We start from the raw sequence: 10,838 nt of genomic DNA, 5'->3' as shown, positions 1-10,838 counted from the left end.
ATTGTCACCATTTTAAGATTCTCAACCGAAGGGCTTAATAAGTATTGTTAATGCGATATTGTCAATATTTACTGATGAATCGCATTTTCGTTGAGAACCATGAAATATTGACAATAGTATCGATTGTCTCAGGGCACCACAACCACCTCATCTTACATTGCAGTTTCTATGCTTCTCTCTCAAAACCTCCTCATTTACAATCCCTCGATTTCAGATTGGTGAATTTCGCAGCGCGGAGCAACCTGTCTTACATTCCGTTCGCGTCGTCGACAATTAGGCAGATCGGTTGCGGTCGTGCAATTTACACGGGCAGGTCCGGGCAATCGACAAGCAGTAGCACAGACACGCCAATAGCCGGCCGTACAATGGCAGTTGGATTTGGGGATCGCGTAGAGGCCCTCGTGTGCAATTACGGCCCACTCGATCGGAACACTGCAAGAGAACTGTACGAAGATGGTGTGCCGGCTCTTTGTCCATCGGGGACGATCCGCAGCTCACGATACCGAGCCCTCTGTCGTAAGTGTTTCCTCGTAGAGATGTTCCCGCCGCGGAACTCGCGCGATCGTTGTCGCTTCCTTTCTCTTCTCTCTGTCCTCTCCCTCGCTATGTCTGCATACAGCGCTTGTTAGCTATTTCCTTGAATGACGATTCTTGCGACGACGCGACTACGCGACATTAGAATCGTTTTCATGGAGTATTCGGATCGCTGGTCTCACGGGAGACTGGCTTCAGGTTATTCGATATATACGGAGTGGGTTAGTTCTGCTGCCGCAAGCTAATAGGAAACATAAGGCACGATACGTACAATCATCATTAAAAGTCTATGCAACAATTTGCCACAACAAGAACAATGTGAAATGTTTTCGTTATCGTAAATGACGGCATATTTAGGCTGCGTGCGCGTTGGTGACAATTCGTCACGCTCCCGCTCGCATCAACCGCAAATTCAATTGTTTCTTTCTCCAATAAGCAGTTAAATGCTAGTCTTGCAATCGTCAAATGCGCGTTTATATACACGTAAACGAATGTCCTTTTCGTAAACGACGAAAATATCGCGCGACAAATTGTCACTAGTGCGCGTAGTCTTTGCGATATCGAAATGGTCGAGGATGAGAAAAGATGTCGTAGGGTAAGATTAAATAAGGGATTTAATGGTAAAACGGGGCAAGTAGATCTTTCCAGGTAGATTGCAGAAAATTGCTGCGACAAGCTACAAAGGCTATGCAAAGCATTTTTGTAATACCGACAGTTATTTCCCAATGAAGAAGTTTTTTATGAGATTTTATATTTCACTTTCGTGGAATTAGATAACCAAGTGAAGGCACTTCTAAATCATACGAAATTTAATATACTTGAACATAATTAATTATTAGGTATATAAAAGATACTTTCTTCCGACACTGTATCCGAACTCAGTATGCAACTACGATTTAATAAATAACTTCGATATATTATGTATGGATTTCATAAACATTTTAGTGAATCAAAATAGTCTGCTGATTCCATGAGATCACAAGTGTGACTCTTAATTAATTTGATTAACTTGCCATTAGTTTCCAATATTCATTTATACTATATATATTTTAACGCTATTTATGTACAGTTATACAGTGTTTACGCATCGATACTATGTAAGATATACAGAACGGAATGTAATACTATTGACACTTCAATTGTTTAAAAATGTAGCAACCATGCCTATCAAATTGCCGCTTATCAAGTTTCTTAGAATAACACGAATTAATTTTTAGCAGATCTCACGCGAAAATAATAAGGCTAATTCAAGAATAAAATCGATTTGTTCGGTATTCGCATGTTAGTAGGACAAGACTGAAGTTGTATTGAAATAGTGTTTCACTTTGCTTCATTGATCAAGTCTATCTTTATTTGCTACATTATTTTTCAATGACTGCGAGAAAACGAGAACGATGTTGTTTTTGTCGAAATCTTAATATAACACGGGAAATTGCAATTACTGTCTGCTCTTAAAATACTTCAAAAGGTAGCAGGTAACTATGATGAAAGTTTTGTTAAAATAACAAAATAAAAGTGTAAACCGTCAATCGGCGAAAGAAAGACTGATTTTCTACGTTCAATTTAGTAGAAAACGGTCATAGTGAAATATACATTGTAAATATTGAAATGCAACTCTGTCAAAGAATGAAATGCAGCCACCAGTTTGTACGTTATTTGTTTCTTCTTTTATTGCGTGCAAAACATCGATTTTTCATACGCTGAAATATAATGGACAAAAGGATATTTTGCATAGTATTGCTTTGTTTGAAAAACGTTTGTCGGATTCTATTTAAAAAATGATTTAGTTTGTTTATTTGTAGCAAAAGCTACTTTTAGGAAATTTATCTATAAAAAAGCAAATATTTGGCGTCGCGACTGATAAAATACATTTTTCAGCTTTTAAAGAATATCCTTACTTCCTCTATTTTTCTCCGTTGCCTATTTTATTCTTCACAAAAGTATGTTATTTCTTTGCAATTTCGACGATGTCTGAACGATTCGTAAAATCCGACGTTCGAGCGACTGTAAGAGCCGCGAAACTATTACCTCTGATTGCGAGATATAGGTACTTGAAGTTGCAGAACATTTCTATAAGTAGATATAGAAGGGGCAGGCTGAACATTAAGGGAGCGTCTCTACAATCTTATTCAGCATTCTGCTCCGGTACTGCTGAATCCTCCAGAGTTTCCCGAAAACGTACCTAGTTCCCTCGAAAATTTTCGCTTCTGTTTGAAACTGAACTTAGAACGAATGAACAGCAATAAAACCGTGACGCTATTACCATTGTCAATCGAGTTACTTAAATCGATATCTTCTTATTTTCGCCATTATTCGTTTAGATATCATTCAAATAATTCCTTACTAAAAATACGAATCATAAAGTGTTAAAATTTTACATGATATATCACTAACAATAATATGAAAACATTACGACAGGAAGAATATCAGTAGGAGAGTAACGAATCACAAAACGTATCTCCGAAAACAAAATTTCATTTCCCATAAGCTTATACTAGCGTGAAATATCGTATGCGAAGATCTTTCTTCTTATCGCATAAAATTATTTTCCAATAATTCAACAAGACGTTTCCTTTTGAGTCGAATAAAATTATACACAAGTGTTTACGTTAATTGCTAAACGTATTATTCTTAATTACCTTATCTTTCGTTTTCAAATTTTTCCTTCGTGCGTGGAACATTCTGAAAGAGAGCGAGACCCAAGAAAAGCAAAAAACATAAAGTTACGCGATAAAAAAACTATAATAGCATCTTTCCCTGGAGTGTTGTTACAATTGGAAAAAGCAATAATCATAGCAAGACAAACCTCGTTACACTGTTCGACTTTTTCCTCGTTGAAATTGCGTGACTCGTTCCGTGCACAACCTTTTTTATTCCTCGCGAAATCTTTTCCTCGCCTTTCATCGCGATTCGACCACCGTCAATCAAATAATACACATAACGAGGATAAAAATTAATACGTTACAATGGAACGATCGTGACACAGCGTTTGTGATTTCGGGTTAGTCGTATGATTCTCGTTACGAAAATTACTTGATCGTTTCTCAGTCGATTACGTATTCCAAGGGAAAGAAAATCTAAAATCCGTCGATGGAAACCAGGGCCGGATGAAAGTTTTTGAGGCCTGGGATCATTGATCCAGCCGAGGCCCCTTTATAGAAAATTCGGAGGCGGGAATTAAAATGTGTATACATATATATCGATTAGACATTATAAGAAGTATTCTTTGCTAATCTACAGCAAAATTAAATAAATTTACGTAAATATGGAATGAAATTTATTGTATAATATGTCATATTCAAAACTTTTTATTATGCATTATCAAAAGACAACTGCTTTCTTTTAATTTTTTTAAATTTTTAAATTTGAGATGAGCGAGTGAATTTCTTGTTATTGGTGTAAAATGAAATTTTTCTTGAACAGCGGTGTCTACAAAAATGTAGAAGGCTTCGGGGCTGTAACTCCTTTTAGTCCTCCCTCTTAATTCGTTCCTGATGGAAACATCGCCAAAGCTTTTAGCGGACAAAATTAATCCATTCGTCATCTAGTTTGGTTTCTTACCAGGTCCCAAACAGTACGCGTCTTATGACAGCAAAAGAATTATATTAACTGCGCAAATAGCCATTTGATAATATTCATCCGCGTTTCCGCGTTAAGGAATCAATGTATCCCGATATTTATTAAACTGTAACTGTCATTTCTGTCGTCTCGTGCGAATAACAAGTTCCCTATGATTATTCGTTTTCTATTCGAACATTCGAGACTCGAAGCCAAGAAGTACAATAAAAGATATTTAGTCCTAATAGAACAAAATATAGATTTAACATTTAATAAAGAAATATATTTTTAACGCATGAAAAAAGAATTTTATTGCTATCGATAATAGTTAACCATAAATTTATAACGTGCTTGAAAAGTTGCGTTATTTACTCAAATTACCAGATATTGTCTCATAACTGTAACCCGTCCAATTGCATATGGAACGAAAGATTTCGTATTTCGACGAGTTCAGTAATTGTAATGTTACCTAAAAGACCAGTCGGAACAAACACGTCGAAACGCAAAGTAAAAAGAAGTACGTGCAAATATTTTGTGCAGCCACCGTAAGTATCAAACATCAATCTTCGTGGCAACATTACGTCGTAAGCAAATAAATCTCACCCAGCTCGGCTGTTTCCTCGCGAGTCGACATTTTCCCTCTTCCATGCCATCGAAAAGCAAACAAGAAAACCGACATATCGCGTGACTTGTTCCGTATACGAAAACAACGATCTACTATACCGATCGAAAATTCCTTCAAAGAACGCGTACATACACGTTACACACATAGAACGATGTAGTCGCGTTGATCGCGAAATTGCGCATGGATTTCAGTTATCTTTCCAATTTATACCGACGAACTCGCTCGCGAGATCTCAACAAGGATAAGGTGGATGCTCGTTAAAGTTTTCCATGAGACACTGCCACTCGAATGGAGAAAGAAAGAGGCAGAGAGAGAGAGAGAGAGAGAGAGAGAGACAAAGATAAGAAAAAAAGAGAAGAAAAAATGATTGCCTCTATTAGAAAAGTTTCAGAAGCAGCAGTCGCAAAAGGTGCAGCACAAGATTCAACAGAAGCAAGATAAAAGGAACGATCGAACGATGAGCAACGGGGCATTCTTAATCAAATCGGCAATTTATCTTATTCAACTGGTATTATTATTGTTGTCGATGTGATCGCCCACTTATCGTCGTTCCTTGCTGTAGCACTATCAATAGACCGTATTCACCAGGTAAATCGTTTTTTCTTTCTCTTCCTTCCCGTTGATTCGGTGTACAATAGCGCACAGAAAATCTTCGAACAGATGGAATTTTTTAGGCTTATTCTTTACCAAAAAATTGAAAGAATCTTAACTGATATTGCACCAACGAACGACTCCTGATTATTGATGTTTAGTTTAGATAGAATATAGTAAAGAACGAGCGATTTAACGTATTCAAAGAGTTACGGGGGAAAATCTATCCGGTCGAAGATTTTTCCTCCGTTATTGTAGTTTGTAGAAAATAAATATTATATTATCGCATTGTATATTTGAGTAACTTTTCGTTAATTAATCTTCTTAGTGTTATTATATTAATCGCTTGACGTTGATATTCTTAAATAGTTTCTTTTCCTTGTTCGAATTTCTTATTTTCCTTGAACTTTATTTTCCATTATCATCGGTAATTATTCATTTATTCATCTGTTATCGATTTATTAGTATTTATTTATTCTGTTCATTTATTAGCAACTTATTTTTAGCAATTCTTATACAAATGTTCACTCTAGTAATGTTTGAATTTTCTCTCAGTTTTTTCTCACAACTGATATGTTTCAATTGCTGTACAACAAATATGTATTATTACAAGAAACCTTTACAAGGTAATAAAACGATTTTTATCTTATAACGTAATAATGTCTGATGTCCAATCTCTGAATATTTTATAATACTCGAAAGTAAATTATAGTAACGGAAAGGAAAACTAGTTACGACTGTATAGCGCTTTTGACGGATTTCAAATTCATGGGAGTTTTGTCATTGCATACGTCTGCAAATACTAGAAAATGGGGCAAGCCAGACAGGCGTTGTAGTTGAAAGCAAACATTTCAGAACTTAATCGTTTCAAGAACGGCTAAAAACATTATATGATTATATTTTTCTCCAAATTTCTGAACGTATCTTGCAAATGTTACTTAATTACAATATAACGCACTAAAACGTTTTTACAAATTGCATGCCAATCACGCCGCTGCACCTAACCCAAATCTGTAAAACCTACTTACAGTACACGTAAGTACACTTCATTTCATTTAAAATGCAACAATCCTGTGATTTCCACGTCAGAAGTTTCTTCTCGTATACTTTTTATCTATTTTTATTCTCAACATGGATAGTTAATATTTCTCGTGATTACTCCCTCATATCAATTTTATAAAAATCTTACACTAACCCCAAGAAGTCTGAACCCTGTCGCCTTCATCGGTTTATTTCCGATCAAACTGTATTTCTCTACCATCAGAAAATCTGTCAAAAGGACCGAGAAAAATATAAAATAATCAATGTTATATGCGTAACTTCTTTTTCCAATTTTACGTTGGAAGCTTCCTTTAAAACATAAGAAATCATTTTCTCGATCGAAACGAGAACGACATTATGCAGTAAGTAAATTCGATTGGATCTAATTGAAATTTCAAAAACCCATTTACGAGGCAGATTCATTTGATTACCCCTAAAACATAACTGCCCAACGATCACCGGTGTCACGACAACGACATTAATCTCCATTCGCCTTTTCATTACAGTTTAACCACTGTTTATGCCATAGTCACCGGCTCGGCTCATTAGCCGCGATAACGAGGAACGTGGATCATAGAGCGTAGAGCGATTAGACGTGTGTTTAACGTGGACTTTTACTCGATCAATTTGCCGAGGTCCGTTACTTTTTGCCAGCTCGAAGAATTTGATCGGACGATTAAACGATCGTGATGAAGCAACATGACCGTTGGGTGCAAAAAGAAACGGATCCAGCTTGTCCAGGCGATAATTGAAAGAGACAGGCCGAAAGGAGAATCGAGCGAGACGATTGATGAATATTTCAGCGGGGATCAGGTCGAGAATTACGAGGCGAAAAAGGGAAGCTTCACGGTGGTAACGGCTGGCCGTCATCGAAGGTTTCGAGAAAGAAGAAACGAGAAAATCGATGTTCCGTAAGTGGAACGATGTCCTTGCCCGTTTTGCGTTATTTTCTTGTTTGGCCGCAACGTCGGAACGTTTCGTGGCATGTCTGTTACTTGACGCGTCGTTGAGTGGTTTATTCCATCGGTTCGGTTGCCCTTTTCTTCTTTTTTTTGGAAATGGGAGCACTCGCGCGAATCAAATTTTGATTCCATTCTGATTTTTCAAAAATTATTTTTGCGTGCTAAGAGAACGTGAGTTTAAAACGGGATATTTTTTCGAGTGTTTCGAACGATTCCATTGGTGAAAATTCTGTTTGCATGATGATGTTTATAGAGCAATCGTTACAGATACAAATAGTATTTGATATGCATATGGACTTCGTAGGTTCAGAATACTGTAAACGCATAAATACTATACACATCACTTTTTACATCGATCTTATTGATTATTTTAAGATCATTTGATTTTAAGGTAATATCATACACGAATGATGTTCATTACTGAAAATCGATAAATTCATCTTTGTATGTATTATGATTATAAATAGACGGCACCTATTTCTGCAAATTTATCTTTTTATGGATATAACTAAAGAAATAGAACCTAAATAAAAATTTGCTCCATTTGCTAAATATAATGAATACTTTATTTGAATATTTTATACATTTTTGTACACTTAGATTTCTAATAAATGTACAAATACAAAAGGGCCTGTATAATCTTATGACAGGGAATATTTTCCCAGTTGCTACAGCAATTTATTCATCGGCCGGAATTATTTTGTTTCGAGCATTTTATTATCAAATTATCGGAAGCGACAATCAATATGTCAAACATGTTGTATAAGAAATACTATTACATTCATTTCAACAATTTGTGTATATTTAATTTCCGATTCTTTTTGAGCCCAGTATCGTATTATAAATTAATGGGAATCCGTATTCAATTAATAATTGTAATAATGGCAAATGTAATTTCCACGAATAAAATTTAATGAAATTGCCCAATTCATATAAATAACAAAATGGCATCACCTGAAGAATTCTACAATATAATATAAATTTCTCGTTCTGTATACAACATGTATGTACGTACAATATATTGAATATGATAAAACTTCATTTGCCTGAAATGTTTCCTTAAATAAAAACACGAGAAATAAATAAATCAATATTCTAACGAATGTTATAAATCGAGAAGTTAAAGGTTGTAGGATATAAATTTTTCTCTCACAATTTCATAGTTCTAGGACGTTTAGCTTCATAGTTTTATTCGCAACTTGCAAAATTTATTTCTGAAATCTTTCTTTTTCATTATTATTAATATTATTATCGTGTTAAGCTTTCGTCCATTATGAGCTTAGTAGTCATGCAGAGAACGAAGTAATTGATACTTGTAATTTCTGACTTGTAAAATTTCGATAATGATATTAATTGAATTCCAAAAAAAGAAGGTAAAATGAGAACCGATCGAAGATCCATTGAAAATTCTGTATTTCAAACATACATTACGAAACATTACATTAGCCGATTCGATCAACGTAATTATCGTGGCATCGTCGTAATCGAAAACGAAAAAATATTACAAGATATCTTCTTGTTAAGTATAACGTTCGAAGGAAATCGTAATGTGCTTCGAGCTTAGTGGGAGACGCTGTTATATTGCGTTCCAATAGAAATAGCATCGCTAATGAAAAAGCGTCAAGGTGTTTTCGCAATGAACATTTCACGCGACAGCGAAATTGCTTCTTTCTTTCGTTCCATCGTCGTCTTGTTTTTTAATTTAACCGGAGAGTTTTTAACGGTGCAGGTCTGGTGGAAACAGTAATCTAACCGAAGGGACGAAGGAAGTTGGTATCACGAGTCGACAACAAGATGATTTAATATGTCGGGCAATCGGCTTCACCCTCGCGCTCGACTTCCAATTTAAAATGAACATCACGACCTAGGAGGTGGAGAATCATTTCGTGAAAGAAGGACCGGCCAGTTCTCATTAAATTATTCCGCAACGTTTCTAGCGACAAGTAATATTAGCTCGATGTTCCTTTCTCGTGACATTAAACAATTTTCTCGACTCGATGTTTCGCGACCTTCGGAACCTATGGACATTCCGCAACTTCCTTGGACATCCCTTTTTATTCTTATTTTACTTTAAGATACGGTAGCGAACGAAAGAAAGTTTAGATACAATCGGCACAAAAAATAAGTATGATTTTACAAAACACAATTGTACTTGAGAAAAACAGTGAACAAATATAATACAGTGCAGAGCAATGTGATTGTGCAGCATGCTGAAAAATATTAATATATACGTAAAAGGTGAAACTTAAAAATACCCAACAATATGCAAACGCTTCTAACTGCTAGAATACAATGTTAAAAAAAAACTTTAGTTTTCTATTAGAAATACTAACTCTTTTGTGCCGCCTGTAGAAACACGTATGTAAAACTGTACTAGTTTGGTAATTAACTATTAATAACTAACATATTATTTACTAGTTAACAGCATTAAGGTAACTGTACCAAATTAAGCATGTAAATAGTATTTAAATATTTATATATTTATAAAAAATATGAAATTGTAGTCACTAGTATCTTAACAAGGAATGTGACGATAAACAATAAATAATATTTTCTTTTCTTTGAAAATATTTTATTTTATTTTAAAAATTCGCCGGAATAGAAGAAATGATCAAACATCGTATAGGATAACGATGTACAATAAAATGAATATTTCTTATCTTTTCCAAATGATAAATAGACTGTATGTTATGCATCAACTGGATATAAAATAGCCATAACCACGTACAATGACGTTGTGTTAATTGGAAGTGTCAAGTATTTGCGCATCTCTACGGGATTATTATTTATCAAGTGAATTAGTTCTCTTCCTCTGTGTTTCTCCTCACAGTCAAAGAGCGGAAAGACATCGAGTGAGCAGGGGAGAGCCGAGCTCTTCAGATCACGTAACGACTAGCCATTTCACGTCAAATCGCACTAGATTTCACATGGTCACCTCGTGAACCCTGATTAGAGAATTTCAAGGATGGGATGAAACAGACGATGGGAAGAGAATCTCGCTTGGTTAACGATGTGAACTCGTGTAAGATATCAATTTACTTAGTTTGCACAGATGTGAGAATATACAATTAATAAATTAAGGAATCATTTGAAAAATGATACTCAAAAGCCATTGTAGATCTATTATGGAAATTTTCTGTTAGATCTATTGTTTCAAAATTTGTTATCAATTTTGTTTATATATATATATATCATATATATTTATTATGTCATATGTATGTCATATTTATATATATATATATATATATATAAATATGGTGTTAAGGGATATATATATATATATATATATATATATATATATATATATGAGCCTTCCCTTTGGAACTTCGGGAAAATCCCTTAACACCGTAATCTATATTCTATCATAGGCGTAATTAAACAATTGTCGTCCTTCGATCCGATTGTATTTATTCGAGATTTGTGATAATGAGCTTGGGCTTGAGGCGACAGCCAGTCGCCGAACGTAGCCGCGGGCACGGGATGAACGCTTTGTCTAACAAAGGCATGGAATATATATATATATATAT

Source organism: Bombus impatiens, unplaced genomic scaffold (assembly GCF_000188095.3).
Source record: "Bombus impatiens unplaced genomic scaffold, BIMP_2.2 scf_0074, whole genome shotgun sequence".
In the NCBI taxonomy this organism is placed as follows: domain Eukaryota; kingdom Metazoa; phylum Arthropoda; class Insecta; order Hymenoptera; family Apidae; genus Bombus; species Bombus impatiens.
Note: the sequence above shows the minus strand (reverse complement) of the source record.